We start from the raw sequence: 27,661 nt of genomic DNA on the forward strand, positions 1-27,661 counted from the left end.
ACTCTGCTCTTAACCCCAGTGTGCAGAAAGTGTAAAAACATGTTTTTCAGCAGAAATAAACATGTTTCTGCAAGTTTGGTCAACCCCATGTAAGTTATGGGGCAGTTACAGTACACTTTTCAAAACGTGTTTTTCAGCCCGAAATAAACGCGTTTTTTCATACAACTGAATCCCTATGTAACTGCAAAGCTCAGAAGAGCCCACACACTCTGCTCTTAACCCCAGTGTGCAGAAAGTGTCAAAACGTGTTTTTCAGCAGAAATAAACATGTTTCTGCAAGTTTGGTCAACCCCATGTAAGTTATGGGGCAGTTACAGTACACTTTTCAAAACGTGTTTTTCAGCCCGAAATAAACGCGTTTTTTCAGACAACTGAATCCCTATGTAACTGCAAAGCTCAGAAGAGCCCAAACACTCAGCTCTTAACCCCCGTGTGCAGAAAGTGTCAAAACATGTTTTTTAGCAGAAATAAACGTTTCTGCAAGTTTGGTCAACCCCATGTAAGTTATGGGGCAGTAACAGCACTTTTTTCAAAACGTGTTTTTCAGCCCGAAATAAACGCGTTTTTTCAGACAACTGAATCCCTATGTAACTGCAAAGCTCAGAAGAGCCCACACACTCAGCTCTTAACCCCAGTGTGCAGAAAGTGTAAAAACATGTTTTTCAGCAGAAATAAACATGTTTCTGCAAGTTTGGTCAACCCCATGTAAGTTATGGGGCAGTTACAGTACACTTTTCAAAACGTGTTTTTCAGCCCGAAATAAACGCGTTTTTTCAGACAACTGAATCCCTATGTAACTGCAAGGCTCAGAAGAGCCCACACACTCTGCTCTTAACCCCAGTGTGCAGAAAGTGTCAAAACGAATTTTTCATAAGAAATGAACATGTTTCTGCAAGCTTGGTCAACCCCATGTAAGTTATGGGGCAGTTACAGTACACTTTTCAAAACGTGTTTTTCAGCCAGAAATAAACGCGTTTTTTCAGACAACTGAATCCCTATGTAACTGCAAAGCTCAGAAGAGCCAACACACTCAGCTCTTAACCCCAGTGTGCAGAAAGTGTCAAAACATGTTTTTCAGCAGAAATAAACATGTTTCTGCAAGTTTGGTCAACCCCATGTAAGTTATGGGGCAGTTACAGTACACTTTTCAAAATGTGTTTTTCAGCCCGAAATAAACGCGTTTTTTCAGACAACTGAATCCCTATGTAACTGCAAGGCTCAGAAGAGCCCACACACTCTGCTCTTAACCCCAGTGTGCAGAAAGTGTCAAAACATGTTTTTCAGCAGAAATAAACATGTTTCTGCAAGTTTGGTCAACCCCATGTAAGTTATGGGGCAGTTACAGTACACTTTTCAAAACGTGTTTTTCAGCCCGAAATAAACGCGTTTTTTCAGACAACTGAATCCCTATGTAACTGCAAGGCTCAGAAGAGCCCACACACTCTGCTCTTAACCCCAGTGTGCAAAAAATGTCAAAACGAGTTTTTCATAAGAAATGAACATGTTTCTGCAAGTTTGGTCAACCCCATGTAAGTTATGGGGCAGTTACAGTACACTTTTCAAAACGTGTTTTTCAGCCAGAAATAAACGCGTTTTTTCAGACAACTGAATCCCTATGTAACTGCAAAGCTCAGAAGAGCCAACACACTCAGCTCTTAACCCCAGTGTGCAGAAAGTGTCAAAACATGTTTTTCAGCAGAAATAAACATGTTTCTGCAAGTTTGGTCAACCCCATGTAAGTTATGGGGCAGTTACAGTACACTTTTCAAAACGTGTTTTTCAGCCCGAAATAAACGCGTTTTTTCAGACAACTGAATCCCTATGTAACTGCAAGGCTCAGAAGAGCCCACACACTCTGCTCTTAACCCCAGTGTGCAGAAAGTGTCAAAACGTGTTTTTCAGCAGAAATAAACATGTTTCTGCAAGTTTGGTCAACCCCATGTAAGTTATGGGGCAGTTACAGTACACTTTTCAAAACGTGTTTTTCAGCCCGAAATAAACGCGTTTTTTCAGACAACTGAATCCCTATGTAACTGCAAAGCTCAGAAGAGCCCACACACTCAGCTCTTAACCCCAGTGTGCAGAAAGTGTAAAAACATGTTTTTCAGCAGAAATAAACATGTTTCTGCAAGTTTGGTCAACCCCATGTAAGTTATGGGGCAGTTACAGTACACTTTTCAAAACGTGTTTTTCAGCCCGAAATAAACGCGTTTTTTCAGACAACTGAATCCCTATGTAACTGCAAAGCTCAGAAGAGCCCACACACTCAGCTCTTAACCCCAGTGTGCAGAAAGTGTCAAAACATGTTTTTTAGCAGAAATAAACATGTTTCTGCAAGTTTGGTCAACCCCATGTAAGTTATGGGGCAGTTACAGTACTCTTTTCAAAACGTGTTTTTCAGCCCGAAATAAACGCGTTTTTTCAGACAACTGAATCCCTATGTAACTGCAAGGCTCAGAAGAGCCCACAACTCTGCTCTTAACCCCAGTGTGCAGAAAGTGTCAAAACATGTTTTTCAGCAGAAATAAACATGTTTCTGCAAGTTTGGTCAACCCCATGTAAGTTATGGGGCAGTAACAGCACTTTTTTCAAAACGTGTTTTTCAGCCCGAAATAAACGCGTTTATTCAGCCAACTGAATCCCTATGTAACTGCAAGGCTCAGAAGAGCCCACACACTCTGCTCTTAACCCCAGTGTGCAGAAAGTGTCAAAACGTGTTTTTCAGCAGAAATAAACATGTTTCTGCAAGTTTGGTCAACCCCATGTAAGTTATGGGGCAGTTACAGTACACTTTTCAAAACGTGTTTTTCAGCCCGAAATAAACGAGTTTTTTCAGACAACTGAATCCCTATGTAACTGCAAAGCTCAGAAGAGCCCACACACTCAGCTCTTAACCCCAGTGTGCAGAAAGTGTAAAAACATGTTTTTCAGCAGAAATAAACATGGTTCTGCAAGTTTGGTCAACCCCATGTAAGTTATGGGGCAATAACAGCACTTTTTTCAAAACGTGTTTTTCAGCCAGAAATAAACGCGTTTTTTCAGCCAACTGAATCCCTATGTAACTGCAAGGCTCAGAAGAGCCCACACACTCTGCTCTTAACCCCAGTGTGAAGAAAGTGTCAAAACGTGTTTTTCAGCAGAAATAAACATGTTTCTGCAAGTTTGGTCAACCCCATGTAAGTTATTGGGCAGTTACAGTACACTTTTCAAAACGTGTTTTTCAGCCCGAAATAAACGCGTTTTTTCAGACAACTGAATCCCTATGTAACTGCAAAGCTCAGAAGAGCCCAAACACTCTGCTCTTAACCCCAGTGTGCAGAAAGTGTCAAAACGTGTTTTTCATAAGAAATGAACATGTTTCTGCAAGTTTGGTCAACCCCATGTAAGTTATGGGGCAGTTACAGTACACTTTTCAAAACGTGTTTTTCAGCCAGAAATAAACGCGTTTTTTCAGACAACTGAATCCCTATGTAACTGCAAAGCTCAGAAGAGCCCACACACTCAGCTCTTAACCCCAGTGTGCAGAAAGTGTCAAAACATGTTTTTCAGCAGAAATAAACATGTTTCTGCAAGTTTGGTCAACCCCATGTAAGTTATGGGGAAGTAACAGCACTTTTTTCAAAACGTGTTTTTCAGCCCGAAATAAACGTGTTTTTTCAGCCAACTGAATCCCTATGTAACTGCAAGGCTCAGAAGAGCCCACACACTCTGCTCTTAACCCCAGTGTGCAGAAAGTGTCAAAACGTGTTTTTCAGCAGAAATAAACATGTTTCTGCAAGTTTGGTCAACCCCATGTAAGTTATGGGGCAGTTACAGTACACTTTTCAAAACGTGTTTTTCAGCCCGAAATAAACGCGTTTTTTCAGACAACTGAATCCCTATGTAACTGCAAGGCTCAGAAGAGCCCACACACTCTGCTCTTAACCCCAGTGTGCAGAAAGTGTCAAAACGTGTTTTTCATAAGAAATGAACATGTTTCTGCAAGTTTGGTCAACCCCATGTAAGTTATGGGGCAGTTACAGTACACTTTTCAAAACGTGTTTTTCAGCCAGAAATAAACGCGTTTTTTCAGACAACTGAATCCCTATGTAACTGCAAAGCTCAGAAGAGCCAACACACTCAGCTCTTAACCCCAGTGTGCAGAAAGTGTCAAAACATGTTTTTCAGCAGAAATAAACATGTTTCTGCAAGTTTGGTCAACCCCATGTAAGTTATGGGGCAGTAACAACACTTTTTTAAAAAAGTGTTTTTCAGCCCAAAAAAAACGCGTTTTTTCAGACAACTGAATCCCTATGTAACTGCAAGGCTCAGAAGAGCCCACACACTCTGCTCTTAACCCCAGTGTGCAGAAAGTGTCAAAACGTGTTTTTCAGCAGAAATAAACATGTTTCTGCAAGTTTGGTCAACCCCATGTAAGTTATGGGGCAGTTACAGTACACTTTTCAAAACGTGTTTTTCAGCCCGAAATAAACGCGTTTTTTCAGACAACCGAATCCCTATGTAACTGCAAAGCTCAGAAGAGCCCACACACTCAGCTCTTAACCCCAGTGTGCAGAAAGTGTCAAAACATGTTTTTCAGTAGAAATAAACATGTTTCTGCAGGTTTAGTCAACCCCGTGTAAGTTATGGGGCAGTAACAGCACTTTTTTCAAAACGTGTTTTTCAGCCCGAAATAAACGCGTTTTTTCAGACAACTGAATCCCTATGTAACTGCAAGGCTCAGAAGAGCCCACACACTCTGCTCTTAACCCCAGTGTGCAGAAAGTGTCAAAACGTGTTTTTCAGCAGAAATAAACATGTTTCTGCAAGTTTGGTCAACCCCATGTAAGTTATGGGGCAGTTACAGTACACTTTTCAAAACGTGTTTTTCAGCCCGAAATAAACGCGTTTTTTCAGACAACTGAATCCCTATGTAACTGCAAAGCTCAGAAGAGCCCACACACTCTGCTCTTAACCCCAGTGTGCAGAAAGTGTCAAAATGTGTTTTTCAGCAGAAATAAACATGTTTCTGCAAGTTTGGTCAACCCCATGTAAGTTATGGGGCAGTTACAGTACACTTTTCAAAACGTGTTTTTCAGCCCGAAATAAACGCGTTTTTTCAGACAACTGAATCCCTATGTAACTGCAAAGCTCAGAAGAGCCAACACACTCAGCTCTTAACCCCAGTGTGCAGAAAGTGTCAAAACATGTTTTTCAGCAGAAATAAACATGTTTCTGCAAGTTTGGTCAACCCCATGTAAGTTATGGGGCAGTTACAGTACACTTTTCAAAATGTGTTTTTCAGCCCGAAATAAACGCGTTTTTTCAGACAACTGAATCCCTATGTAACTGCAAGGCTCAGAAGAGCCCACACACTCTGCTCTAAACCCCAGTGTGCAGAAAGTGTCAAAACATGTTTTTCAGCAGAAATAAACATGTTTCTGCAAGTTTGGTCAACCCCATGTAAGTTATGGGGCAGTTACAGTACACTTTTCAAAACGTGTTTTTCAGCCCGAAATAAACGCGTTTTTTCAGACAACTGAATCCCTATGTAACTGCAAGGCTCAGAAGAGCCCACACACTCTGCTCTTAACCCCAGTGAGCAGAAAGTGTCAAAACGTGTTTTTCATAAGAAATGAACATGTTTCTGCAAGTTTGGTCAACCCCATGTAAGTTATGGGGCAGTTACAGTACACTTTTCAAAACGTGTTTTTCAGCCCGAAATAAACGCGTTTTTTCAGACAACTGAATCCCTATGTAACTGCAAAGCTCAGAAGAGCCCACACACTCAGCTCTTAACCCCAGTGTGCAGAAAGTGTAAAAACATGTTTTTCAGCAGAAATAAACATGTTTCTGCAAGTTTGGTCAACCCCATGTAAGTTATGGGGCAGTTACAGTACACTTTTCAAAACGTGTTTTTCAGCCCGAAATAAACGCGTTTTTTCAGACAACTGAATCCCTATGTAACTGCAAAGCTCAGAAGAGCCCACACACTCAGCTCTTAACCCCAGTGTGCAGAAAGTGTCAAAACATGTTTTTCAGCAGAAATAAACATGTTTCTGCAAGTTTGGTCAACCCCATGTAAGTTATGGGGCAGTTACAGTACTCTTTTCAAAACGTGTTTTTCAGCCCGAAATAAACGCGTTTTTTCAGACAACTGAATCCCTATGTAACTGCAAGGCTCAGAAAAGCCCACACACTCTGCTCTTAACCCCAGTGTGCAGAAAGTGTCAAAACATGTTTTTCAGCAGAAATAAACATGTTTCTGCAAGTTTGGTCAACCCCATGTAAGTTATGGGGCAGTAACAGCACTTTTTTCAAAACGTGTTTTTCAGCCCGAAATAAACGCGTTTATTCAGCCAACTGAATCCCTATGTAACTGCAAGGCTCAGAAGAGCCCACACACTCTGCTCTTAACCCCAGTGTGCAGAAAGTGTCAAAACGTGTTTTTCAGCAGAAATAAACATGTTTCTGCAAGTTTGGTCAACCCCATGTAAGTTATGGGGCAGTTACAGTACACTTTTCAAAACGTGTTTTTCAGCCCGAAATAAACGCGTTTTTTCAGACAACTGAATCCCTATGTAACTGCAAAGCTCAGAAGAGCCCACACACTCTGCTCTTAACCCCAGTGTGCAGAAAGTGTCAAAACGTGTTTTTCAGCAGAAATAAACATGTTTCTGCAAGTTTGGTCAACCCCATGTAAGTTATGGGGCAGTTACAGTACACTTTTCAAAACGTGTTTTTCAGCCCGAAATAAACGCGTTTTTTCAGACAACTGAATCCCTATGTAACTGCAAAGCTCAGAAGAGCCCAAACACTCAGCTCTTAACCCCCGTGTGCAGAAAGTGTCAAAACATGTTTTTTAGCAGATATAAACGTTTCTGCAAGTTTGGTCAACCCCATGTAAGTTATGGGGCAGTAACAGCACTTTTTTCAAAACGTGTTTTTCAGCCCGAAATAAACGCGTTTTTTCAGACAACTGAATCCCTATGTAACTGCAAAGCTCAGAAGAGCCCACACACTCAGCTCTTAACCCCAGTGTGCAGAAAGTGTAAAAACATGTTTTTCAGCAGAAATAAACATGTTTCTGCAAGTTTGGTCAACCCCATGTAAGTTATGGGGCAGTTACAGTACACTTTTCAAAACGTGTTTTTCATCCCGAAATAAACGCGTTTTTTCAGACAACTGAATCCCTATGTAACTGCAAGGCTCAGAAGAGCCCACACACTCAGCTCTTAACCCCAGTGTGCAGAAAGTGTCAAAACATGTTTTTCAGCAGAAATAAACATGTTTCTGCAAGTTTGGTCAACCCCATGTAAGTTATGGGGCAGTTACAGTACACTTTTCAAAACGTGTTTTTCAGCCAGAAATAAACGCGTTTTTTCAGACAACTGAATCCCTATGTAACTGCAAAGCTCAGAAGAGCCAACACACTCAGCTCTTAACCCCAGTGTGCAGAAAGTGTCAAAACATGTTTTTCAGCAGAAATAAACATGTTTCTGCAAGTTTGGTCAACCCCATGTAAGTTATGGGGCAGTTACAGTACACTTTTCAAAACGTGTTTTTCAGCCCGAAATAAACGCGTTTTTTCAGACAACTGAATCCCTATGTAACTGCAAAGCTCAGAAGAGCCCACACACTCTGCTCTTAACCCCAGTGTGCAGAAAGTGTCAAAACGTGTTTTTCAGCAGAAATAAACATGTTTCTGCAAGTTTGGTCAACCCCATGTAAGTTATGGGGCAGTTACAGTACACTTTTCAAAACGTGTTTTTCAGCCCGAAATAAACGCGTTTTTTCAGACAACTGAATCCCTATGTAACTGCAAAGCTCAGAAGAGCCCAAACACTCAGCTCTTAACCCCCGTGTGCAGAAAGTGTCAAAACATGTTTTTTAGCAGAAATAAACGTTTCTGCAAGTTTGGTCAACCCCATGTAAGTTATGGGGCAGTAACAGCACTTTTTTCAAAACGTGTTTTTCAGCCCGAAATAAACGCGTTTTTTCAGACAACTGAATCCCTATGTAACTGCAAAGCTCAGAAGAGCCCACACACTCAGCTCTTAACCCCAGTGTGCAGAAAGTGTAAAAACATGTTTTTCAGCAGAAATAAACATGTTTCTGCAAGTTTGGTCAACCCCATGTAAGTTATGGGGCAGTTACAGTACACTTTTCAAAACGTGTTTTTCATCCCGAAATAAACGCGTTTTTTCAGACAACTGAATCCCTATGTAACTGCAAGGCTCAGAAGAGCCCACACACTCTGCTCTTAACCCCAGTGTGCAGAAAGTGTCAAAACGAATTTTTCATAAGAAATGAACATGTTTCTGCAAGTTTGGTCAACCCCATGTAAGTTATGGGGCAGTTACAGTACACTTTTCAAAACGTGTTTTTCAGCCAGAAATAAACGCGTTTTTTCAGACAACTGAATCCCTATGTAACTGCAAAGCTCAGAAGAGCCAACACACTCAGCTCTTAACCCCAGTGTGCAGAAAGTGTCAAAACATGTTTTTCAGCAGAAATAAACATGTTTCTGCAAGTTTGGTCAACCCCATGTAAGTTATGGGGCAGTTACAGTACACTTTTCAAAACGTGTTTTTCAGCCAGAAATAAACGCGTTTTTTCAGACAACTGAATCCCTATGTAACTGCAAAGCTCAGAAGAGCCAACACACTCAGCTCTTAACCCCAGTGTGCAGAAAGTGTCAAAACATGTTTTTCAGCAGAAATAAACATGTTTCTGCAAGTTTGGTCAACCCCATGTAAGTTATGGGGCAGTTACAGTACACTTTTCAAAACGTGTTTTTCAGCCCGAAATAAACGCGTTTTTTCAGACAACTGAATCCCTATGTAACTGCAAAGCTCAGAAGAGCGCACACACTCAGCTCTTAACCCCAGTGTGCAGAAAGTGTAAAAACATGTTTTTCAGCAGAAATAAACATGTTTCTGCAAGTTTGGTCAACCCCATGTAAGTTATGGGGCAGTTACAGTACACTTTTCAAAACGTGTTTTTCAGCCCGAAATAAACGCGTTTTTTCAGACAACTGAATCCCTATGTAACTGCAAAGCTCAGAAGAGCGCACACACTCAGCTCTTAACCCCAGTGTGCAGAAAGTGTAAAAACATGTTTTTCAGCAGAAATAAACATGTTTCTGCAAGTTTGGTCAACCCCATGTAAGTTATGGGGCAGTTACAGTACACTTTTCAAAACGTGTTTTTCAGCCCGAAATAAACGCGTTTTTTCAGACAACTGAATCCCTATGTAACTGCAAAGCTCAGAAGAGCCCACACACTCAGCTCTTAACCCCAGTGTGCAGAAAGTGTCAAAACATGTTTTTCAGCAGAAATAAACATGTTTCTGCAAGTTTGGTCAACCCCATGTAAGTTATGGGGCAGTTACAGTACTCTTTTCAAAACGTGTTTTTCAGCCCGAAATAAACGCGTTTTTTCAGACAACTGAATCCATATGTAACTGCAAGGCTCAGAAGAGCCCACACACTCTGCTCTTAACCCCAGTGTGCAGAAAGTGTCAAAACATGTTTTTCAGCAGAAATAAACATGTTTCTGCAAGTTTGGCCAACCCCATGTAAGTTATGGGGCAGTAACCGCACTTTTTTCAAAACGTGTTTTTCAGCCCGAAATAAACGCGTTTATTCAGCCAACTGAATCCCTATGTAACTGCAAGGCTCAGAAGAGCCCACACACTCTGCTCTTAACCCCAGTGTGCAGAAAGTGTCAAAACGTGTTTTTCATAAGAAATGAACATGTTTCTGCAAGTTTGGTCAACCCCATGTAAGTTATGGGGCAGTTACAGTACACTTTTCAAAACGTGTTTTTCAGCCCGAAATAAACGCGTTTTTTCAGACAACCGAATCCCTATGTAACTGCAAAGCTCAGAAGAGCCCACACACTCAGCTCTTAACCCCAGTGTGCAGAAAGCGTCAAAACATGTTTTTCAGTAGAAATAAACATGTTTCTGCAGGTTTAGTCAACCCCGTGTAAGTTATGGGGCAGTAACAGCACTTTTTTCAAAACGTGTTTTTCAGCCCGAAATAAACGCGTTTTTTCAGACAACTGAATCCCTATGTAACTGCAAGGCTCAGAAGAGCCCACACACTCTGCTCTTAACCCCAGTGTGCAGAAAGTGTCAAAACGTGTTTTTCAGCAGAAATAAACATGTTTCTGCAAGTTTGGTCAACCCCATGTAAGTTATGGGGCAGTTACAGTACACTTTTCAAAACGTGTTTTTCAGCCCGAAATAAACGCGTTTTTTCAGACAACTGAATCCCTATGTAACTGCAAAGCTCAGAAGAGCCCACACACTCAGCTCTTAACCCCAGTGTGCAGAAAGTGTAAAAACATGTTTTTCACCAGAAATAAACATGTTTCTGCAAGTTTGGTCAACCCCATGTAAGTTATGGGGCAGTTACAGTACACTTTTCAAAACGTGTTTTTCAGCCCGAAATAAACGCGTTTTTTCAGACAACTGAATCCCTATGTAACTGCAAAGCTCAGAAGAGCCCACACACTCAGCTCTTAACCCCAGTGTGCAGAAAGTGTCAAAACATGTTTTTCAGCAGAAATAAACATGTTTCTGCAAGTTTGGTCAACCCCATGTAAGTTATGGGGCAGTTACAGTACTCTTTTCAAAACGTGTTTTTCAGCCCGAAATAAACGCGTTTTTTCAGACAACTGAATCCCTATGTAACTGCTAGGCTCAGAAGAGCCCACACACTCTGCTCTTAACCCCAGTGTGCAGAAAGTGTCAAAACATGTTTTTCAGCAGAAATAAACATGTTTCTGCAAGTTTGGTCAACCCCATGTAAGTTATGGGGCAGTAACAGCACTTTTTTCAAAACGTGTTTTTCAGCCCGAAATAAACGCGTTTATTCAGCCAACTGAATCCCTATGTAACTGCAAGGCTCAGAAGAGCCCACACACTCTGCTCTTAACCCCAGTGTGCAGAAAGTATCAAAACGTGTTTTTTAGCAGAAATAAACATGTTTCTGCAAGTTTGGTCAACCCCATGTAAGTTATGGGGCAGTTACAGTACACTTTTCAAAACGTGTTTTTCAGCCCGAAATAAACGCGTTTATTCAGACAACTGAATCCCTATGTAACTGCAAAGCTCAGAAGAGCCCACACACTCAGCTCTTAACCCCAGTGTGCAGAAAGTGTAAAAACATGTTTTTCAGCAGAAATAAACATGTTTCTGCAAGTTTGGTCAACCCCATGTAAGTTATGGGGCAATAACAGCACTTTTTTCAAAACGTGTTTTTCAGCCAGAAATAAACGCGTTTTTTCAGCCAACTGAATCCCTATGTAACTGCAAGGCTCAGAAGAGCCCACACACTCTGCTCTTAACCCCAGTGTGCAGAAAGTGTCAAAACGTGTTTTTCAGCAGAAATAAACATGTTTCTGCAAGTTTGGTCAACCCCATGTAAGTTATGGGGCAGTTACAGTACACTTTTCAAAACGTGTTTTTCAGCCCGAAATAAACGCGTTTTTTCAGACAACTGAATCCCTATGTAACTGCAAGGCTCAGAAGAGCCCACACACTCTGCTCTTAACCCCAGTGTGCAGAAAGTGTCAAAACATGTTTTTCAGCAGAAATAAACATGTTTCTGCAAGTTTGGTCAACCCCATGTAAGTTATGGGGAAGTAACAGCACTTTTTTCAAAACGTGTTTTTCAGCCCGAAATAAACGCGTTTTTTCAGCCAACTGAATCCCTATGTAACTGCAAAGCTCAGAAGAGCCCACACACTCAGCTCTTAACCCCAGTGTGCAGAAAGTGTAAAAACATGTTTTTCAGCAGAAATAAACATGGTTCTGCAAGTTTGGTCAACCCCATGTAAGTTATGGGGCAATAACAGCACTTTTTTCAAAACGTGTTTTTCAGCCAGAAATAAACGCGTTTTTTCAGCCAACTGAATCCCTATGTAACTGCAAGGCTCAGAAGAGCCCACACACTCTGCTCTTAACCCCAGTGTGAAGAAAGTGTCAAAACGTGTTTTTCAGCAGAAATAAACATGTTTCTGCAAGTTTGGTCAACCCCATGTAAGTTATGGGGAAGTAACAGCACTTTTTTCAAAACGTGTTTTTCAGCCCGAAATAAACGTGTTTTTTCAGCCAACTGAATCCCTATGTAACTGCAAGGCTCAGAAGAGCCCACACACTCTGCTCTTAACCCCAGTGTGCAGAAAGTGTCAAAACGTGTTTTTCAGCAGAAATAAACATGTTTCTGCAAGTTTGGTCAACCCCATGTAAGTTATGGGGCAGTTACAGTACACTTTTCAAAACGTGTTTTTCAGCCAGAAATAAACGCGTTTTTTCAGACAACTGAATCCCTATGTAACTGCAAGGCTCAGAAGAGCCCACACACTCTGCTCTTAACCCCAGTGTGCAGAAAGTGTCAAAACGTGTTTTTCATAAGAAATGAACATGTTTCTGCAAGTTTGGTCAACCCCATGTAAGTTATGGGGCAGTTACAGTACACTTTTCAAAACGTGTTTTTCAGCCAGAAATAAACGCGTTTTTTCAGACAACTGAATCCCTATGTAACTGCAAAGCTCAGAAGAGCCAACACACTCAGCTCTTAACCCCAGTGTGCAGAAAGTGTCAAAACATGTTTTTCAGCAGAAATAAACATGTTTCTGCAAGTTTGGTCAACCCCATGTAAGTTATGGGGCAGTAACAACACTTTTTTAAAAAAGTGTTTTTCAGCCCAAAAAAAACGCGTTTTTTCAGACAACTGAATCCCTATGTAACTGCAAGGCTCAGAAGAGCCCACACACTCTGCTCTTAACCCCAGTGTGCAGAAAGTGTCAAAACGTGTTTTTCAGCAGAAATAAACATGTTTCTGCAAGTTTGGTCAACCCCATGTAAGTTATGGGGCAGTTACAGTACACTTTTCAAAACGTGTTTTTCAGCCCGAAATAAACGCGTTTTTTCAGACAACTGAATCCCTATGTAACTGCAAAGCTCAGAAGAGCCCACACACTCAGCTCTTAACCCCAGTGTGCAGAAAGTGTCAAAACATGTTTTTCAGTAGAAATAAACATGTTTCTGCAGGTTTAGTCAACCCCGTGTAAGTTATGGGGCAGTAACAGCACTTTTTTCAAAACGTGTTTTTCAGCCCGAAATAAACGCATTTTTTCAGACAACTGAATCCCTATGTAACTGCAAGGCTCAGAAGAGCCCACACACTCTGCTCTTAACCCCAGTGTGCAGAAAGTGTCAAAACGTGTTTTTCAGCAGAAATAAACATGTTTCTGCAAGTTTGGTCAACCCCATGTAAGTTATGGGGCAGTTACAGTACACTTTTCAAAACGTGTTTTTCAGCCCGAAATAAACGCGTTTTTTCAGACAACTGAATCCCTATGTAACTGCAAAGCTCAGAAGAGCCCACACACTCAGCTCTTAACCCCAGGGTGCAGAAAGTGTAAAAACATGTTTTTCAGCAGAAATAAACATGTTTCTGCAAGTTTGGTCAACCCCATGTAAGTTATGGGGCAGTTACAGTACACTTTTCAAAACGTGTTTTTCAGCCCGAAATAAACGCGTTTTTTCAGACAACTGAATCCCTATGTAACTGCAAAGCTCAGAAGAGCCCACACACTCAGCTCTTAACCCCAGTGTGCAGAAAGTGTCAAAACATGTTTTTCAGCAGAAATAAACATGTTGCTGCAAGTTTGGTCAACCCCATGTAAGTTATGGGGCAGTTACAGTACACTTTTCAAAACGTGTTTTTCAGCCCGAAATAAACGCGTTTTTTCAGACAACTGAATCCCTATGTAACTGCAAGGCTCAGAAGAGCCCACACACTCTGCTCTTAACCCCAGTGTGCAGAAAGTGTCAAAACGTGTTTTTCATAAGAAATGAACATGTTTCTGCAAGTTTGGTCAACCCCATGTAAGTTATGGGGCAGTTACAGTACACTTTTCAAAACGTGTTTTTCAGCCAGAAATAAACGCGTTTTTTCAGACAACTGAATCCCTATGTAACTGCAAAGCTCAGAAGAGCCAACACACTCAGCTCTTAACCCCAGTGTGCAGAAAGTGTCAAAACATGTTTTTCAGCAGAAATAAACATGTTTCTGCAAGTTTGGTCAACCCCATGTAAGTTATGGGGCAGTTACAGTACACTTTTCAAAACGTGTTTTTCAGCCCGAAATAAACGCGTTTTTTCAGACAACTGAATCCCTATGTAACTGCAATTCTCAGAAGAGCCCACACACTCTGCTCTTAACCCCAGTGTGCAGAAAGTGTCAAAACGTGTTTTTCAGCAGAAATAAACATGTTTCTGCAAGTTTGGTCAACCCCATGTAAGTTATGGGGCAGTTACAGTACACTTTTCAAAACGTGTTTTTCAGCCCGAAATAAACGCGTTTTTTCAGACAACTGAATCCCTATGTAACTGCAAAGCTCAGAAGAGCCCACACACTCAGCTCTTAACCCCAGTGTGCAGAAAGTGTAAAAACATGTTTTTCAGCAGAAATAAACATGTTTCTGCAAGTTTGGTCAACCCCATGTAAGTTATGGGGCAGTTACAGTACACTTTTCAAAACGTGTTTTTCAGCCCGAAATAAACGCGTTTTTTCAGACAACTGAATCCCTATGTAACTGCAAAGCTCAGAAGAGCCCACACACTCAGCTCTTAACCCCAGTGTGCAGAAAGTGTCAAAACATGTTTTTCAGCAGAAATAAACATGTTTCTGCAAGTTTGGTCAACCCCATGTAAGTTATGGGGCAGTTACAGTACTCTTTTCAAAACGTGTTTTTCAGCCCGAAATAAACGCGTTTTTTCAGACAACTGAATCCCTATGTAACTGCAAGGCTCAGAAGAGCCCACACACTCTGCTCTTAACCCCAGTGTGCAGAAAGTGTCAAAACATGTTTTTCAGCAGAAATAAACATGTTTCTGCAAGTTTGGTCAACCCCATGTAAGTTATGGGGCAGTAACAGCACTTTTTTCAAAACGTGTTTTTCAGCCCGAAATAAACGCGTTTATTCAGCCAACTGAATCCCTATGTAACTGCAAGGCTCAGAAGAGCCCACACACTCTGCTCTTAACCCCAGTGTGCAGAAAGTGTCAAAACATGTTTTTCAGCAGAAATAAACATGTTTCTGCAAGTTTGGTCAACCCCATGTAAGTTATGGGGCAGTAACAGCACTTTTTTCAAAACGTGTTTTTCAGCCCGAAATAAACGCGTTTTTTCAGACAACTGAATCCCTATGTAACTGCAAGGCTCAGAAGAGCCCACACACTCTGCTCTTAACCCCAGTGTGCAGAAAGTGTCAAAACGTGTTTTTCAGCAGAAATAAACATGTTTCTGCAAGTTTGGTCAACCCCATGTAAGTTATGGGGCAGTTACAGTACACTTTTCAAAACGTGTTTTTCAGCCCGAAATAAACGCGTTTTTTCAGACAACTGAATCCCTATGTAACTGCAAAGCTCAGAAGAGCCCACACACTCTGCTCTTAACCCCAGTGTGCAGAAAGTGTCAAAACGTGTTTTTCAGCAGAAATAAACATGTTTCTGCAAGTTTGGTCAACCCCATGTAAGTTATGGGGCAGTTACAGTACACTTTTCAAAACGTGTTTTTCAGCCCGAAATAAACGCGTTTTTTCAGACAACTGAATCCCTATGTAACTGCAAAGCTCAGAAGAGCCCAAACACTCAGCTCTTAACCCCCGTGTGCAGAAAGTGTCAAAACATGTTTTTTAGCAGAAATAAACGTTTCTGCAAGTTTGGTCAACCCCATGTAAGTTATGGGGCAGTAACAGCACTTTTTTCAAAACGTGTTTTTCAGCCCGAAATAAACGCGTTTTTTCAGACAACTGAATCCCTATGTAACTGCAAAGCTCAGAAGAGCCCACACACTCAGCTCTTAACCCCAGTGTGCAGAAAGTGTAAAAACATGTTTTTCAGCAGAAATAAACATGTTTCTGCAAGTTTGGTCAACCCCATGTAAGTTATGGGGCAGTTACAGTACACTTTTCAAAACGTGTTTTTCATCCCGAAATAAACGCGTTTTTTCAGACAACTGAATCCCTATGTAACTGCAAGGCTCAGAAGAGCCCACACACTCTGCTCTTAACCCCAGTGTGCAGAAAGTGTCAAAACGAATTTTTCATAAGAAATGAACATGTTTCTGCAAGTTTGGTCAACCCCATGTAAGTTATGGGGCAGTTACAGTACACTTTTCAAAACGTGTTTTTCAGCCAGAAATAAACGCGTTTTTTCAGACAACTGAATCCCTATGTAACTGCAAAGCTCAGAAGAGCCAACACACTCAGCTCTTAACCCCAGTGTGCAGAAAGTGTCAAAACATGTTTTTCAGCAGAAATAAACATGTTTCTGCAAGTTTGGTCAACCCCATGTAAGTTATGGGGCAGTTACAGTACACTTTTCAAAACGTGTTTTTCAGCCAGAAATAAACGCGTTTTTTCAGACAACTGAATCCCTATGTAACTGCAAAGCTCAGAAGAGCCAACACACTCAGCTCTTAACCCCAGTGTGCAGAAAGTGTCAAAACATGTTTTTCAGCAGAAATAAACATGTTTCTGCAAGTTTGGTCAACCCCATGTAAGTTATGGGGCAGTTACAGTACACTTTTCAAAACGTGTTTTTCAGCCCGAAATAAACGCGTTTTTTCAGACAACTGAATCCCTATGTAACTGCAATTCTCAGAAGAGCCCACACACTCTGCTCTTAACCCCAGTGTGCAGAAAGTGTCAAAACGTGTTTTTCAGCAGAAATAAACATGTTTCTGCAAGTTTGGTCAACCCCATGTAAGTTATGGGGCAGTTACAGTACACTTTTCAAAACGTGTTTTTCAGCCCGAAATAAACGCGTTTTTTCAGACAACTGAATCCCTATGTAACTGCAAAGCTCAGAAGAGCCCACACACTCAGCTCTTAACCCCAGTGTGCAGAAAGTGTCAAAACATGTTTTTCAGTAGAAATAAACATGTTTCTGCAGGTTTAGTCAACCCCGTGTAAGTTATGGGGCAGTAACAGCACTTTTTTCAAAACGTGTTTTTCAGCCCGAAATAAACGCGTTTTTTCAGACGACTGAATCCCTATGTAACTGCAAGGCTCAGAAGAGCCCACACACTCTGCTCTTAACCCCAGTGTGCAGAAAGTGTCAAAACGTGTTTTTCAGCAGAAATAAACATGTTTCTGCAAGTTTGGTCAACCCCATGTAAGTTATGGGGCAGTTACAGTACACTTTTCAAAACGTGTTTTTCAGCCCGAAATAAACGCGTTTTTTCAGACAACTGAATCCCTATGTAACTGCAAAGCTCAGAAGAGCGCACACACTCAGCTCTTAACCCCAGTGTGCAGAAAGTGTAAAAACATGTTTTTCAGCAGAAATAAACATGTTTCTGCAAGTTTGGTCAACCCCATGTAAGTTATGGGGCAGTTACAGTACACTTTTCAAAACGTGTTTTTCAGCCCGAAATAAACGCGTTTTTTCAGACAACTGAATCCCTATGTAACTGCAAAGCTCAGAAGAGCCCACACACTCAGCTCTTAACCCCAGTGTGCAGAAAGTGTCAAAACATGTTTTTCAGCAGAAATAAACATGTTTCTGCAAGTTTGGTCAACCCCATGTAAGTTATGGGGCAGTTACAGTACTCTTTTCAAAACGTGTTTTTCAGCCCGAAATAAACGCGTTTTTTCAGACAACTGAATCCATATGTAACTGCAAGGCTCAGAAGAGCCCACACACTCTGCTCTTAACCCCAGTGTGCAGAAAGTGTCAAAACATGTTTTTCAGCAGAAATAAACATGTTTCTGCAAGTTTGGTCAACCCCATGTAAGTTATGGGGCAGTAACAGCACTTTTTTCAAAACGTGTTTTTCAGCCCGAAATAAACGCGTTTATTCAGCCAACTGAATCCCTATGTAACTGCAAGGCTCAGAAGAGCCCACACACTCTGCTCTTAACCCCAGTGTGCAGAAAGTGTCAAAACGTGTTTTTCATAAGAAATGAACATGTTTCTGCAAGTTTGGTCAACCCCATGTAAGTTATGGGGCAGTTACAGTACACTTTTCAAAACGTGTTTTTCAGCCCGAAATAAACGCGTTTTTTCAGACAACCGAATCCCTATGTAACTGCAAAGCTCAGAAGAGCCCACACACTCAGCTCTTAACCCCAGTGTGCAGAAAGTGTCAAAACATGTTTTTCAGTAGAAATAAACATGTTTCTGCAGGTTTAGTCAACCCCGTGTAAGTTATGGGGCAGTAACAGCACTTTTTTCAAAACGTGTTTTTCAGCCCGAAATAAACGCGTTTTTTCAGACAACTGAATCCCTATGTAACTGCAAGGCTCAGAAGAGCCCACACACTCTGCTCTTAACCCCAGTGTGCAGAAAGTGTCAAAACGTGTTTTTCAGCAGAAATAAACATGTTTCTGCAAGTTTGGTCAACCCCATGTAAGTTATGGGGCAGTTACAGTACACTTTTCAAAACGTGTTTTTCAGCCCGAAATAAACGCGTTTTTTCAGACAACTGAATCCCTATGTAACTGCAAAGCTCAGAAGAGCCCACACACTCAGCTCTTAACCCCAGTGTGCAGAAAGTGTAAAAACATGTTTTTCACCAGAAATAAACATGTTTCTGCAAGTTTGGTCAACCCCATGTAAGTTATGGGGCAGTTACAGTACACTTTTCAAAACGTGTTTTTCAGCCCGAAATAAACGCGTTTTTTCAGACAACTGAATCCCTATGTAACTGCAAAGCTCAGAAGAGCCCACACACTCAGCTCTTAACCCCAGTGTGCAGAAAGTATCAAAACATGTTTTTCAGCAGAAATAAACATGTTTCTGCAAGTTTGGTCAACCCCATGTAAGTTATGGGGCAGTTACAGTACTCTTTTCAAAACGTGTTTTTCAGCCCGAAATAAACGCGTTTTTTCAGACAACTGAATCCCTATGTAACTGCTAGGCTCAGAAGAGCCCACACACTCTGCTCTTAACCCCAGTGTGCAGAAAGTGTCAAAACGTGTTTTTTAGCAGAAATAAACATGTTTCTGCAAGTTTGGTCAACCCCATGTAAGTTATGGGGCAGTTACAGTACACTTTTCAAAACGTGTTTTTCAGCCCGAAATAAACGCGTTTATTCAGACAACTGAATCCCTATGTAACTGCAAAGCTCAGAAGAGCCCACACACTCAGCTCTTAACCCCAGTGTGCAGAAAGTGTAAAAACATGTTTTTCAGCAGAAATAAACATGTTTCTGCAAGTTTGGTCAACCCCATGTAAGTTATGGGGCAGTTACAGTACACTTTTCAAAACGTGTTTTTCAGCCCGAAATAAACGCGTTTTTTCAGACAACTGAATCCCTATGTAACTGCAAAGCTCAGAAGAGCCCACACACTCAGCTCTTAACCCCAGTGTGCAGAAAGTGTCAAAACATGTTTTTCAGTAGAAATAAACATGTTTCTGCAGGTTTAGTCAACCCCGTGTAAGTTATGGGGCAGTAACAGCACTTTTTTCAAAACGTGTTTTTCAGCCCGAAATAAACGCGTTTTTTCAGACAACTGAATCCCTATGTAACTGCAAGGCTCAGAAGAGCCCACACACTCTGCTCTTAACCCCAGTGTGCAGAAAGTGTCAAAACGTGTTTTTCAGCAGAAATAAACATGTTTCTGCAAGTTTGGTCAACCCCATGTAAGTTATGGGGCAGTTACAGTACACTTTTCAAAACGTGTTTTTCAGCCCGAAATAAACGCGTTTTTTCAGACAACTGAATCCCTATGTAACTGCAAAGCTCAGAAGAGCGCACACACTCAGCTCTTAACCCCAGTGTGCAGAAAGTGTAAAAACATGTTTTTCAGCAGAAATAAACATGTTTCTGCAAGTTTGGTCAACCCCATGTAAGTTATGGGGCAGTTACAGTACACTTTTCAAAACGTGTTTTTCAGCCCGAAATAAACGCGTTTTTTCAGACAACTGAATCCCTATGTAACTGCAAAGCTCAGAAGAGCCCACACACTCAGCTCTTAACCCCAGTGTGCAGAAAGTGTCAAAACATGTTTTTCAGCAGAAATAAACATGTTTCTGCAAGTTTGGTCAACCCCATGTAAGTTATGGGGCAGTTACAGTACTCTTTTCAAAACGTGTTTTTCAGCCCGAAATAAACGCGTTTTTTCAGACAACTGAATCCATATGTAACTGCAAGGCTCAGAAGAGCCCACACACTCTGCTCTTAACCCCAGTGTGCAGAAAGTGTCAAAACATGTTTTTCAGCAGAAATAAACATGTTTCTGCAAGTTTGGTCAACCCCATGTAAGTTATGGGGCAGTAACAGCACTTTTTTCAAAACGTGTTTTTCAGCCCGAAATAAACGCGTTTATTCAGCCAACTGAATCCCTATGTAACTGCAAGGCTCAGAAGAGCCCACACACTCTGCTCTTAACCCCAGTGTGCAGAAAGTGTCAAAACGTGTTTTTCATAAGAAATGAACATGTTTCTGCAAGTTTGGTCAACCCCATGTAAGTTATGGGGCAGTTACAGTACACTTTTCAAAACGTGTTTTTCAGCCCGAAATAAACGCGTTTTTTCAGACAACCGAATCCCTATGTAACTGCAAAGCTCAGAAGAGCCCACACACTCAGCTCTTAACCCCAGTGTGCAGAAAGTGTCAAAACATGTTTTTCAGTAGAAATAAACATGTTTCTGCAGGTTTAGTCAACCCCGTGTAAGTTATGGGGCAGTAACAGCACTTTTTTCAAAACGTGTTTTTCAGCCCGAAATAAACGCGTTTTTTCAGACAACTGAATCCCTATGTAACTGCAAGGCTCAGAAGAGCCCACACACTCTGCTCTTAACCCCAGTGTGCAGAAAGTGTCAAAACGTGTTTTTCAGCAGAAATAAACATGTTTCTGCAAGTTTGGTCAACCCCATGTAAGTTATGGGGCAGTTACAGTACACTTTTCAAAACGTGTTTTTCAGCCCGAAATAAACGCGTTTTTTCAGACAACTGAATCCCTATGTAACTGCAAAGCTCAGAAGAGCCCACACACTCAGCTCTTAACCCCAGTGTGCAGAAAGTGTAAAAACATGTTTTTCACCAGAAATAAACATGTTTCTGCAAGTTTGGTCAACCCCATGTAAGTTATGGGGCAGTTACAGTACACTTTTCAAAACGTGTTTTTCAGCCCGAAATAAACGCGTTTTTTCAGACAACTGAATCCCTATGTAACTGCAAAGCTCAGAAGAGCCCACACACTCAGCTCTTAACCCCAGTGTGCAGAAAGTATCAAAACATGTTTTTCAGCAGAAATAAACATGTTTCTGCAAGTTTGGTCAACCCCATGTAAGTTATGGGGCAGTTACAGTACTCTTTTCAAAACGTGTTTTTCAGCCCGAAATAAACGCGTTTTTTCAGACAACTGAATCCCTATGTAACTGCTAGGCTCAGAAGAGCCCACACACTCTGCTCTTAACCCCAGTGTGCAGAAAGTGTCAAAACGTGTTTTTTAGCAGAAATAAACATGTTTCTGCAAGTTTGGTCAACCCCATGTAAGTTATGGGGCAGTTACAGTACACTTTTCAAAACGTGTTTTTCAGCCCGAAATAAACGCGTTTATTCAGACAACTGAATCCCTATGTAACTGCAAAGCTCAGAAGAGCCCACACACTCAGCTCTTAACCCCAGTGTGCAGAAAGTGTAAAAACATGTTTTTCAGCAGAAATAAACATGTTTCTGCAAGTTTGGTCAACCCCATGTAAGTTATGGGGCAGTTACAGTACACTTTTCAAAACGTGTTTTTCAGCCCGAAATAAACGCGTTTATTCAGACAACTGAATCCCTATGTAACTGCAAAGCTCAGAAGAGCCCACACACTCAGCTCTTAACCCCAGTGTGCAGAAAGTGTCAAAACATGTTTTTCAGTAGAAATAAACATGTTTCTGCAGGTTTAGTCAACCCCGTGTAAGTTATGGGGCAGTAACAGCACTTTTTTCAAAACGTGTTTTTCAGCCCGAAATAAACGCGTTTTTTCAGACAACTGAATCCCTATGTAACTGCAAGGCTCAGAAGAGCCCACACACTCTGCTCTTAACCCCAGTGTGCAGAAAGTGTCAAAACGTGTTTTTCAGCAGAAATAAACATGTTTCTGCAAGTTTGGTCAACCCCATGTAAGTTATGGGGCAGTTACAGTACACTTTTCAAAACGTGTTTTTCAGCCCGAAATAAACGCGTTTTTTCAGACAACTGAATCCCTATGTAACTGCAAAGCTCAGAAGAGCCCACACACTCAGCTCTTAACCCCAGTGTGCAGAAAGTGTAAAAACATGTTTTTCACCAGAAATAAACATGTTTCTGCAAGTTTGGTCAACCCCATGTAAGTTATGGGGCAGTTACAGTACACTTTTCAAAACGTGTTTTTCAGCCCGAAATAAACGCGTTTTTTCAGACAACTGAATCCCTATGTAACTGCAAAGCTCAGAAGAGCCCACACACTCAGCTCTTAACCCCAGTGTGCAGAAAGTGTCAAAACATGTTTTTCAGCAGAAATAAACATGTTTCTGCAAGTTTGGTCAACCCCATGTAAGTTATGGGGCAGTTACAGTACTCTTTTCAAAACGTGTTTTTCAGCCCGAAATAAACGCGTTTTTTCAGACAACTGAATCCCTATGTAACTGCTAGGCTCAGAAGAGCCCACACACTCTGCTCTTAACCCCAGTGTGCAGAAAGTGTCAAAACGTGTTTTTTAGCAGAAATAAACATGTTTCTGCAAGTTTGGTCAACCCCATGTAAGTTATGGGGCAGTTACAGTACACTTTTCAAAACGTGTTTTTCAGCCCGAAATAAACGCGTTTATTCAGACAACTGAATCCCTATGTAACTGCAAAGCTCAGAAGAGCCCACACACTCAGCTCTTAACCCCAGTGTGCAGAAAGTGTAAAAACATGTTTTTCAGCAGAAATAAACATGTTTCTGCAAGTTTGGTCAACCCCATGTAAGTTATGGGGCAATAACAGCACTTTTTTCAAAACGTGTTTTTCAGCCAGAAATAAACGCGTTTTTTCAGCCAACTGAATCCCTATGTAACTGCAAGGCTCAGAAGAGCCCACACACTCTGCTCTTAACCCCAGTGTGCAGAAAGTGTCAAAACGTGTTTTTCAGCAGAAATAAACATGTTTCTGCAAGTTTGGTCAACCCCATGTAAGTTATGGGGCAGTTACAGTACACTTTTCAAAACGTGTTTTTCAGCCCGAAATAAACGCGTTTTTTCAGACAACTGAATCCCTATGTAACTGCAAGGCTCAGAAGAGCCCACACACTCTGCTCTTAACCCCAGTGTGCAGAAAGTGTCAAAACATGTTTTTCAGCAGAAATAAACATGTTTCTGCAAGTTTGGTCAACCCCATGTAAGTTATGGGGAAGTAACAGCACTTTTTTCAAAACGTGTTTTTCAGCCCGAAATAAACGCGTTTTTTCAGCCAACTGAATCCCTATGTAACTGCAAGGCTCAGAAGAGCCCACACACTCTGCTCTTAACCCCAGTGTGCAGAAAGTGTCAAAACGTGTTTTTCAGCAGAAATAAACATGTTTCTGCAAGTTTGGTCAACCCCATGTAAGTTATGGGGCAGTTACAGTACACTTTTCAAAACGTGTTTTTCAGCCCGAAATAAACGCGTTTTTTCAGACAACTGAATCCCTATGTAACTGCAAGGCTCAGAAGAGCCCACACACTCTGCTCTTAACCCCAGTGTGCAGAAAGTGTCAAAACGTGTTTTTCATAAGAAATGAACATGTTTCTGCAAGTTTGGTCAACCCCATGTAAGTTATGGGGCAGTTACAGTACACTTTTCAAAACGTGTTTTTCAGCCAGAAATAAACGCGTTTTTTCAGACAACTGAATCCCTATGTAACTGCAAAGCTCAGAAGAGCCAACACACTCAGCTCTTAACCCCAGTGTGCAGAAAGTGTCAAAACATGTTTTTCAGCAGAAATAAACATGTTTCTGCAAGTTTGGTCAACCCCATGTAAGTTATGGGGCAGTTACAGGACACTTTTCAAAACGTGTTTTTCAGCCCGAAATAAACGCATTTTTTCTGACAACTGAATCCCTATGTAAGTGCAAGCCTCAGAAGAGCCCACACACTCAGCTCTTAACCCCAGTGTGCAGAAAGTGTCAAAACTTGTTTTTCAGCAGAAATAAACATGTTTATGCAAGTTTGGTCAACCCTATGTAAGTTATGGGGCAGTAACAACACTTTTTTAAAAACGTGTTTTTCAGCCCGAAATAAACGCGTTTTTTCAGACAACTGAATCCCTATGTAACTGCAAGGCTCAGAAGAGCCCACACACTCTGCTCTTAACCCCAGTGTGCAGAAAGTGTCAAAACGTGTTTTTCAGCAGAAATAAACATGTTTCTGCAAGTTTGGTCAACCCCATGTAAGTTATGGGGCAGTTACAGTACACTTTTCAAAACGTGTTTTTCAGCCCGAAATAAACGCGTTTTTTCAGACAACTGAATCCCTATGTAACTGCTAGGCTCAGAAGAGCCCACACACTCTGCTCTTAACCCCAGTGTGCAGAAAGTGTCAAAACGTGTTTTTTAGCAGAAATAAACATGTTTCTGCAAGTTTGGTCAACCCCATGTAAGTTATGGGGCAGTTACAGTACACTTTTCAAAACGTGTTTTTCAGCCCGAAATAAACGCGTTTATTCAGACAACTGAATCCCTATGTAACTGCAAAGCTCAGAAGAGCCCACACACTCAGCTCTTAACCCCAGTGTGCAGAAAGTGTAAAAACATGTTTTTCAGCAGAAATAAACATGTTTCTGCAAGTTTGGTCAACCCCATGTAAGTTATGGGGCAATAACAGCACTTTTTTCAAAACGTGTTTTTCAGCCAGAAATAAACGCGTTTTTTCAGCCAACTGAATCCCTATGTAACTGCAAGGCTCAGAAGAGCCCACACACTCTGCTCTTAACCCCAGTGTGCAGAAAGTGTCAAAACGTGTTTTTCAGCAGAAATAAACATGTTTCTGCAAGTTTGGTCAACCCCATGTAAGTTATGGGGCAGTTACAGTACACTTTTCAAAACGTGTTTTTCAGCCCGAAATAAACGCGTTTTTTCAGACAACTGAATCCCTATGTAACTGCAAGGCTCAGAAGAGCCCACACACTCTGCTCTTAACCCCAGTGTGCAGAAAGTGTCAAAACATGTTTTTCAGCAGAAATAAACATGTTTCTGCAAGTTTGGTCAACCCCATGTAAGTTATGGGGAAGTAACAGCACTTTTTTCAAAACGTGTTTTTCAGCCCGAAATAAACGCGTTTTTTCAGCCAACTGAATCCCTATGTAACTGCAAGGCTCAGAAGAGCCCACACACTCTGCTCTTAACCCCAGTGTGCAGAAAGTGTCAAAACGTGTTTTTCAGCAGAAATAAACATGTTTCTGCAAGTTTGGTCAACCCCATGTAAGTTATGGGGCAGTTACAGTACACTTTTCAAAACGTGTTTTTCAGCCCGAAATAAACGCGTTTTTTCAGACAACTGAATCCCTATGTAACTGCAAGGCTCAGAAGAGCCCACACACTCTGCTCTTAACCCCAGTGTGCAGAAAGTGTCAAAACGTGTTTTTCATAAGAAATGAACATGTTTCTGCAAGTTTGGTCAACCCCATGTAAGTTATGGGGCAGTTACAGTACACTTTTCAAAACGTGTTTTTCAGCCAGAAATAAACGCGTTTTTTCAGACAACTGAATCCCTATGTAACTGCAAAGCTCAGAAGAGCCAACACACTCAGCTCTTAACCCCAGTGTGCAGAAAGTGTCAAAACATGTTTTTCAGCAGAAATAAACATGTTTCTGCAAGTTTGGTCAACCCCATGTAAGTTATGGGGCAGTTACAGGACACTTTTCAAAACGTGTTTTTCAGCCCGAAATAAACGCATTTTTTCTGACAACTGAATCCCTATGTAAGTGCAAGCCTCAGAAGAGCCCACACACTCAGCTCTTAACCCCAGTGTGCAGAAAGTGTCAAAACTTGTTTTTCAGCAGAAATAAACATGTTTATGCAAGTTTGGTCAACCCCATGTAAGTTATGGGGCAGTAACAACACTTTTTTAAAAACGTGTTTTTCAGCCCGAAATAAACGCGTTTTTTCAGACAACTGAATCCCTATGTAACTGCAAGGCTCAGAAGAGCCCACACACTCTGCTCTTAACCCCAGTGTGCAGAAAGTGTCAAAACGTGTTTTTCAGCAGAAATAAACATGTTTCTGCAAGTTTGGTCAACCCCATGTAAGTTATGGGGCAGTTACAGTACACTTTTCAAAACGTGTTTTTCAGCCCGAAATAAACGCGTTTTTTCAGACAACCGAATCCCTATGTAACTGCAAAGCTCAGAAGAGACAACACACTCAGCTCTTAACCCCAGTGTGCAGAAAGTGTCAAAACATGTTTTTCAGTAGAAATAAACATGTTTCTGCAGGTTTAGTCAACCCCATGTAAGTTATGGGGCAGTAACAGCACTTTTTTCAAAACGTGTTTTTCAGCCCGAAATAAACGCGTTTTTTCAGACAACTGAATCCCTATGTAACTGCAAGGCTCAGAAGAGCCCACACACTCTGCTCTTAACCCCAGTGTGCAGAAAGTGTCAAAACGTGTTTTTCAGCAGAAATAAACATGTTTCTGCAAGTTTGGTCAACCCCATGTAAGTTATGGGGCAGTTACAGTACACTTTTCAAAACGTGTTTTTCAGCCCGAAATAAACGCGTTTTTTCAGACAACTGAATCCCTATGTAACTGCAAAGCTCAGAAGAGCCCACACACTCAGCTCTTAACCCCAGTGTGCAGAAAGTGTCAAAACATGTTTTTCAGCAGAAATAAACATGTTTCTGCAAGTTTGGTCAACCCCATGTAAGTTATGGGGAAGTAACAGCACTTTTTTCAAAACGTGTTTTTCAGCCCGAAATAAAGCGTTTTTTCAGCCAACTGAATCCCTATGTAACTGCAAGGCTCAGAAGAGCCCACACACTCTGCTCTTAACCCCAGTGTGCAGAAAGTGTCAAAACGTGTTTTTCAGCAGAAATAAACATGTTTCTGCAAGTTTGGTCAACCCCATGTAAGTTATGGGGCAGTTACAGTACACTTTTCAAAACGTGTTTTTCAGCCCGAAATAAACGCGTTTTTTCAGACAACTGAATCCCTATGTAACTGCAAGGCTCAGAAGAGCCCACACACTCTGCTCTTAACCCCAGTGTGCAGAAAGTGTAAAAACATGTTTTTCACCAGAAATGAACATGTTTCTGCAAGTTTGGTGAACCCCATGTAAGTTATGGGGCAGTTACAGTACACTTTTCAAAACGTTTTTTTCAGTCAGAAATAAACGCGTTTTTTCAGACAACTGAATCCCTATGTAACTGCAAAGCTCAGAAGAGCCAACACACTCAGCTCTTAACCCCAGTGTGCAGAAAGTATCAAAACATGTTTTTCAGCAGAAATAAACATGTTTCTGCAAGTTTGGTCAACCCCATGTAAGTTATGGGGCAGTTACAGTACACTTTTCAAAACGTGTTTTTCAGCCCGAAATAAACGCATTTTTTCTGACAACTGAATCCCTATGTAAGTGCAAGCCTCAGAAGAGCCCACACACTCTGCTCTTAACCCCAGTGTGCAGAAAGTGTCAAAACTTGTTTTTCAGCAGAAATAAACATGTTT

This window comes from Lepisosteus platostomus, chromosome 17, assembly GCF_059453375.1.
Source record: "Lepisosteus platostomus isolate fLepPlt1 chromosome 17, fLepPlt1.hap1, whole genome shotgun sequence".
NCBI classification, from domain to species: domain Eukaryota; kingdom Metazoa; phylum Chordata; class Actinopteri; order Semionotiformes; family Lepisosteidae; genus Lepisosteus; species Lepisosteus platostomus.